Below are 7,881 nucleotides of genomic sequence, written 5' to 3'. Positions count from 1 at the left end.
ACTCTGCCTGCATTACCCTGCCTACACTGCTCACCTGCTTGCCTGTACTATCTTGCATTCCCGTCTTCATCCTTACCCTCTGTCTCTTCCTTTCATTCCTATCCTGCATCCCTTCCCTGCATCATTGCCCTCTATCCCTGCATCCCTGTCCTGTATCCCAGTATCCCTGTATCCCTTCATTCCTGGACCTGTATCCATATATCCCAGTAGCCCAGAACCCCACTATCCCTGTATCCCTGGACCTGTATCCCTGTATCCCTTCATCCCTGAACCTGTATCCCTGTATCCCAGTAGCCCAGAACCCCACTATCCCTGCATCCCTGCACCCCTGACCTGTATTCCTGCATCCCTATAGCCCTGCATCCTCACATCCCTGTATCACTGAATCCCTGTCCTGCATCCTTGCATCCCTCTCATGCATCCCTGCCTCCACGCACCCCAGTATCCCCACATCTCTCCCTTGTATCCCTGCATCCCCATATCACTGAATCCCTATCCTGCCTCCCTGCATTCCTGCATCCCCGCATCCCTGCATCCCTTACATCCCCGTATCACTGAATTCCTGTCCCGTATCCCTTCATCCCTCCCGTGTATCCCCTCATCCCTGTATCTCCGCATCCCTCCCTTGTATCCACGCACCCCTTCACCCCCTGCCTCCCTCAACCCGGCCCGACCCGCCTCTCCCCACCTCTGCATCCCCCGGAGCGGACGAGGATCTTCGCTTCTGCCCCCACGGCCGGAGCCGACGTTGGAGGAGAGGGGGGCCGAGCCCGGCGTAAGGATATATAGGAGCGGTCGAGGAGCATCCACGTAGCCTATACGTAAAGTATACGTGTTATATTTTAAAAAGTTGAGATGCAAATGCGGAGACAAGATCCAGAGCGAGGGAGGAGGCCGGAGGAGAAGGGGGGGAGGGGGGGGGGGGGGGCTGCGAGGGGGAGGGGAGCTGAGAGATTTCAAAGCATCCCGAACCTCTGTATTGCGAGAAATCGATCAGCAAAGCGCAGCAAGCCTGGCAATTAGAAGCTCATTACCATATATGCAAATATGGCAACCTATCACCCCAAGCACGGAGAGCTGCGAGATATCGAGAGCGTTTTTGAGCGGGGCGCTGAACAAGCAAAACCGATTCGGGTTTAAAACCTGGGGGGTGGGGGGGCACCTGGGGACCCCTCGGGGCCGCTCCCGATCTCCTTGCTGAGTTATTTCGAGGGAACCGTCGCTTTCTTGTATTCCATTTTATTCGAAGGACTCAATAAAGCAGAGATTTCCCGTCTCATTCGAGTTCCCCCTCGTTGTTTTGCGAGTTACACTCGGATTTCTAAGCACCGCCGTTCTGGTTTTGGGGTGGTTTAGGGCTTCTTATTATTCTCCTCCGGGTGTTGGGGGTATATGGGGGGGATATGGGGTGAGAGGGTGGCATTGCCAGCGTTCCCCTCCGCGGGGCTTCGTGAAGTTACAGTCGCTCCGCTCTTCCCCCTCCCGTCCTCTCGGATTCACTTCGTTTTCCCCTTTCTTCCTCTGTCTCTCCAAGAAAAGCGATGCCCTCGGTTGGACCGAGCTGCGCTTTTCTTCCCCTACTTCGGCTTTATTTTTCCTTTCCACGTTTGCCTTCAAGAAACACCGACAGCCCCAACCCTCAACGTGAGAGCGAGGGAACGAAAGCACGAATCGATGTTTCCCCTCTAAACGGGGTTTTCAAGCCGGTTTAAATGCCCCAAATATCACAACATCCTGCTGGGTTTTAGGAGGGGGAACCGAGACCGAACCCCCCTCCCTGCCCTGAGCCTACACCAGGCTCGGCAGCAAGGAGCAAAGCGATTTCGGTGCTGGGGAGGGAGGTGGGGGACAATTATGGTTTTAATTGGGAATAGCCCTTCCAGCGGTTGGATTCGCAGCTCGGCGGCTGAGTCTCTTTGCCCACCTCATTTCGGGTCTCTGCTGGCTGCATTCCTGTGTCCCATCCCTCATCCATCCCTCAACCATCAGCGTTTAATTCTTTGCGTGGTTTTGTTGTTTTCCATTTACATTCAATAGCCAAAAAATAAGAAACAGAAACCAAAAAACGGCAATTACCCCGCACGGCCATCGGATCTTCCTTTAACCCGGCTGTTTCATCGTATGTTTTGGATTCGGTTATCATATATAATTGGGGAACGAAGCCGATACTTTCTTCAAACCTTCCCACGAGTTTCGAAAGGCAAAAAAACGCCCCTAAAAAAGGGAAATAAAAAGATATTTTTCCTTTCCCTCCCTCCGGGTAAATTCGCATCATAGAAATGAGCGTTTTCCTTCCTAAATATCCCCCCCTCCCCACTTGGACACCTTTTCTTCTCCCCGGTTTCTTCAAACACGGATTTCTTTGCTTTTCCTCTCACCGAAGCATCAATAGCAAAAAAGGGCGATTTTTGCCTTCAAGCCGAGGATCGGCCGCCGTCCCCCCCCCCCCTTATTTTGGGTTCGCTTTATTTTTAATGCTGCTGCGCTTTTAAGAGCGGGGCTGTGTGTCTTTGGGGGGGTCGGAGAGGGTGTGTGTTGGGGGGGGGGGTGAAATCAACTCATGGCATTGCTCGGATTTCCCTTTGCCATCACAGGGTCCCCGCAGCCCGAAGAGTTTCGCACCCGTTTGGGTTCATAAACGGTTTTTAAGCGCCTTCCATCCTCTGTCCTCACACTTCAAGGGGGTGAACGGGCAGCGAGGAGGGGTAGGGGGGGCAGGAGTGGGGGTTATATCAGATAATCGAAGAGGATTTCACCCCTGAAAGCAGCAATTTTCCGTGTCCCGTAATGGGGAGAACCCCATGCAATGCGGGTTCTATGGGCACCAACACCGGCAGAGCCCGCACTGCTCGGACGCAGAGCAGAGCCCACAACGCATCTCTCCCTATTGACTTCAAAGCACTTTTGGAGACCTCACAAAATAGAGATGCGTATTTTAACAAAGAGGGAAAGGAAGGAAGAGAGTAAAACACAAAGCGACGCCTCCATTCTGTCCCGAAGCTCACCCAGCTCCGGGCTCTATCGCGTTGTGGAGCCTATGGGTGTCATTATATTTGCTTTTCTATGGGGGTTTTGCAATGCACCGAGATCACCCTCGGGTCCTCATAGGGCAGAGTGATGCGATGAAGGGGCTGCGTGCTTCAGCAGGGGTTGAATGCATGGATGCATGCAAGGTGTGTGCACAGGGATCAGTTCTAATCCAGCTGAATGCGTGCAGGGCCATGGCATGGAGCAACAAATGATTTTTAAGGCAAAATCCTGCATTTTTTGGCCTGCCAGCTCAAAGAGGTTCCATTTGGGAGACGTCTGAGCTCTGTAAGAAATGCCACAGATGCTTCCAATACGATTTTTTGGGGGTTTTTTAAGGTGTTTGTACCGAGGCGTGCACAAACACATGTAACTCCGTGTGTGCTTCTTTTCCATGCACCCACTGCTGCCTCCAGCAGCTCCCATTGCTGATGCTGTGGCAGCAACACGCAGGTTTTGTTTGAAATCCCATCAGAATTCGGGGCACGGGGTGTGTGAGCAGCTCAGTGGGTTTGGGGGGAGAGGGAGAAGGGTCTGGAGATGGGTGAGTTATAGAGCATTAAACACCCACCTCATGCATTGCCCTATTTTTGTAAGCAGGGGGGGGATTCTGCAGGCGTTTTTGCTCCACCTGGGCCAAGCAATGCCATCCTTTCAGCATCACAGAAGGCAAAAATACAACCCAATGAAGTGTTTTCAAGCAAGCACTGAAGGACAGAGCAGTGATGCTCCAAAGCCACCCCCAAGCTTGCAGGGCTGTGCTGTGCACTGCAGCCTCCATCACTGCATCCCACTGCTCCATCTCAGCCAAGAATGGAAGGGCACGGACACATCCTCACCCTCATGCTCCCCTCCTGTTTGTCCCCAGCAAGGCTTTCCCAGCTGCAATGGAGATTATAGTTCAACCAATAGGCCAAACTGCAGCTAAAATTCATTCCAAGCACCTTCATTGAGCTTCGCAGGGGAAGGGGCTTGAGCCTGAAAACCAATTCATTTCTACTACCCCAGCACAGCCCAGAATGCAGCGTTATCCTCATTCCCATTTCATCCCCCAAACGCAGAGTGACACAAATAAAATGAAGCTCCTTCTCTAGACTGAAAGGAGCTCTGATCTCATCAAACAGGGTCCACAGCACCTCCCAGCTCATCCCAGTGTTATCCGGAGGGAAGGTGCCCATTCTTCAGCCTTAAAAAGGGCTTTGAATGGGACCTGGATTCTGGACAGTCCTTTTGGAGAACGCCATTTGTTTATAAGGGATACCTGGCACGAATGTGGCTTGATTTCAGCCCCGCTTGTTAAAAATAATGTTCCCTAGGTATTGGAGGGGATAACAAGGGTATTTAAGCATTCCCAGTGTGCACCTTTAAGCAGCTGAAAATAAGGGAAATTGCCATCATTTCATTCAGCATCTCTCCTTTTGAACTCCCACCGGTTCCTCTGCAACTGTTTGCTTCTCCTGAGCCAGCACCTCCCTTACCATAGAGGCTGGCACAGAGGGGATACAGCCTAAAACCCTCCCCTTAGCTCTATAGTTATATATTATATATAGAGCTATATAGTTATATATTATAACTCTAAAAGTTCCCCTCCATAGCCCAAAGCAGGCATTGGTTTGGGGTCAGGGCCCCACTTTGGGATCCCTCTTCTATTTCATGCATGAAGGAGAGGGTTGAGCAGCACTCAATCTCTGCCCCCTGCATTGACATTGGGCATTGACATGGGACACCATGGGGCTCAGTGCCCCCCAGCATCTCTGCTCCAGCCCTTTGTGCATCCCTTCTAACACCCCCTTATTTTCTGCACTCTCACAGCCTGATCCAAATGAAAACACCCAAATCAATACCCAAATAGTGCAGCTTGGGCTGGTGGCACCCTATGAAGCAACAGCAAGGCAGTGTGAGCTGCATCTCCTGCCCTCACCCATCCTAAGGGGACAGAGGGGTCTCAGCTTATTGGCCTCTTATAAAGGCCTGCCCCGTTCCAGCACGTAACCTTTATGTTCAGGACCAGCAAAGTTTGCTTTCTCCCTCCAGGGTTGGGGCACAGCAGGAGTGAAAGAGAAAGCAGCCACTGGTAGGAGGTTCCCTCGGCATAATGACCTCAGAGGAGTTCAGGTCTAAAGACTAAAAGGCTCTATTTACTTTCACTGACAAGGAACAATCTAAGCAGATGTCCTTTGATGGGATTAGTTATTAATCCTTGAATCGTGGGTAAATGGGAAAATGATCCATTATTTTCCTCAAAATCCTTCACTGGCTTTCGATTTCGAAGGATGGAGTGGAGGGTTGTTAACAGAAAGGTCCCGACCTGAATGATTTTAGCAGTTTAAGATGGGTTTTTTTTTTCCAGCTTGCACAAGATGAAATTGAAGGGAAAGAGGAAAGGAAGAAGAGAAAAAAGAAGATGAAGAAAAAGGGAGGAAAATTGAGAAGAAAAAGCAGAAAAGGGGGGAAAAGTGGAAGGAAAAGGGGGGAAAAGAGGAAAGTGAAGAGGAAAAAAAAGAGGAAAAGGGGAGGAAAAAGAGGGAAAAAGGTGAAAAAAGAAAAAGAGGAGGAAAAAAAACGAGGGGAAAATCAGAGGAAAAGAAAGGGGGGAAAATGAGAAAAATAAAGACCCAAAAGCCCTTGGAAATGGTTTGTGCTTCCACTGCAGAGTGAGAACAATGAGGACGGCACCCATTTATCAGCCCATAGGCCCCGAGTGCTGCTCAAATAATCACGCTGATGACAACAATAACAACACTCCTCCCCCCCCTACAACCCACCCCCTCTTCCCAACCCACCCCCCTCCTGGAGCCGCTTTGCCAACTGTGCTGCAATGTTTGCAGCTGCTGCCGCCCCTGTGCCATATTAGCAGCAAAACAAGTGTGTGTATGAGGGGGGGGATGTTAATAGGGGAGGGGGATGCAGTGTTGGAAATGGGGTGGGGGGTGCACAACCAATGGGGGGGCAAAGAGCAGAGGGTCTTGATGAATACTTTACTTATATGGATTTGATGGCTCCGGAATGATGCTACGATGAAAGATTTATATGGGAGGGGGTGGGCAGGGAAGGGTTTTTGGTCTGGGGTCTGGGGTAAGGTGGGTTGCAAAGGAAGCTGAGGAGCAGCCCCTGTGTAAAGATGCATCATATCCAGGAATGCAAAACTTTGCATGGAACTGTTGGATGGAGCAAAGCACGCAGGTGGAAGTTCAGATGCTCTTTTATTAGGGTGCTGTTTGCTGTGTTATCTCCCCCCAGCTGCAAGGAATAGGGGGGATACAAGCACCTGGATCCAAGCAACCATCACCTTGCAATGAGAAACTACAACCTGGAGTTAGAGGATGCTTCACCCCATGGTCCCCAGTGTGCAGGGAGGGACCGACCCCCTCATTTACCAAAACTTAGGGGGACAATTGAGACCCCCCCCCCACCCCCTCCATTCCTTTCCAGGCCACCAGATGAATGAATGAGGGCCAAAGGATTCTCCCTTTAACCCCCCCCCCCTCCCCAAAAGCAGCAAGAAAAGGCAGAGCCTTTCGGGGTCCCGTTGATTGACAGCTGTCAATCATCTCTGCCTCTCCGCTCACTGCGCTTTGCTGCCACCCAGCGACCGAGCTGCGAAAAGAGCGGATTTAGGGGAAAAAAGAGCGGATTTAGGGGAAAAAAAGAGCGGATTTAGGGGAAAAAAGAGCGGATTTAGGGGAAAAGGACCAAAAAAACCTCGAGGTGAGGACGGGCACTTTGCTTTCCCATTGGGATTTGGGGTGAAAATTGAGCCCCATTGAGGCTCCCAGTTCAGGGCTGGGATTGATACTGGTCTCTGTGATCAGCAATAGGGAGCAGAGCATCTATTTGAGAACCAAGGTATCCACTTAGAGAAGGGGATTCGTGGTATTGAGGGTGGTTGAGTGCTAATTGACTTCCTAAATACACAGATAGGTAAAGGCTGTTGGAGGAGGTGGTCCCTGAAGGACTTGAATGGACCATAGTGATGCTGGAAGGAAGCTAGAAGACACCAAAGGCCAATAAATAAGGTTATATCCATTGGGCAACCATTGGGAATGGATCAGATGATGTTTTTGGGGACGTAATGAATATTTAATGTGCTAATATCCCATTGGGAATGCTCAGTGGTACCAAGGATGGTCGAGTGGCCACCATCATTGAGACCTTTGCTCACATTCAGCCTCTATTCCCCCATTTGGAAGATGCTTCTCAAGCCACTTATCAAACAATTTATATGGAATTTAGGAAGATGCCTTTGAAACTCTTGGGTACAAAGCTATTCTATGACATCCCCAATACAAAGTGATTGAGGAAAGCCATTGAATTCACCCATTAAAGCTGAGATGGAGCGTTTTGGAAGCTTCCTTTTGCTAAGTGGATATATTGGTTCTCAAAGCATTATTCCCTATTGCCCAACACACAACCTTATATCTCAGTTTGTTGCCATACCTTCCATAGAACCCCAATGAATATCAGTGCCAAAGGGGAAGCACTAAAGGGGACAGCAGCATCACCCACATCCCCCCCAGTTTAATCAACACGGAGGGGGGAAATGAAAGAGGAGGATGGAGAAATAAAGAGGCAGAAGCACAGAAAGTTATATCAGAAACGTGTATTTTTAATATCTTCTCTTTTTTTTTTTTGGTTGTTTTCTCCTTTTTTTAATAGTAAACCTCTTTACAACAAATATAGCGAAAGAGTTTTCCAAACAAAATCCATAAGAATTCGTAACGCTCATTTATTATTATTCATTAGCATTTATTTTTTAATTATTATTATTATTATTTTTTTCCTCGTGGTGGAATATATCGTAACGCCTCACCATACAGCACAAAAAAAAAAAAAAAAAAAAAAAAAAAAAAAAAA

Source organism: Coturnix japonica, chromosome 25, assembly GCF_001577835.2.
Source record: "Coturnix japonica isolate 7356 chromosome 25, Coturnix japonica 2.1, whole genome shotgun sequence".
NCBI classification, from domain to species: domain Eukaryota; kingdom Metazoa; phylum Chordata; class Aves; order Galliformes; family Phasianidae; genus Coturnix; species Coturnix japonica.
The sequence above is the reverse complement of the archived record's forward strand: the minus strand, read 5'-3'. Positions refer to the sequence as shown.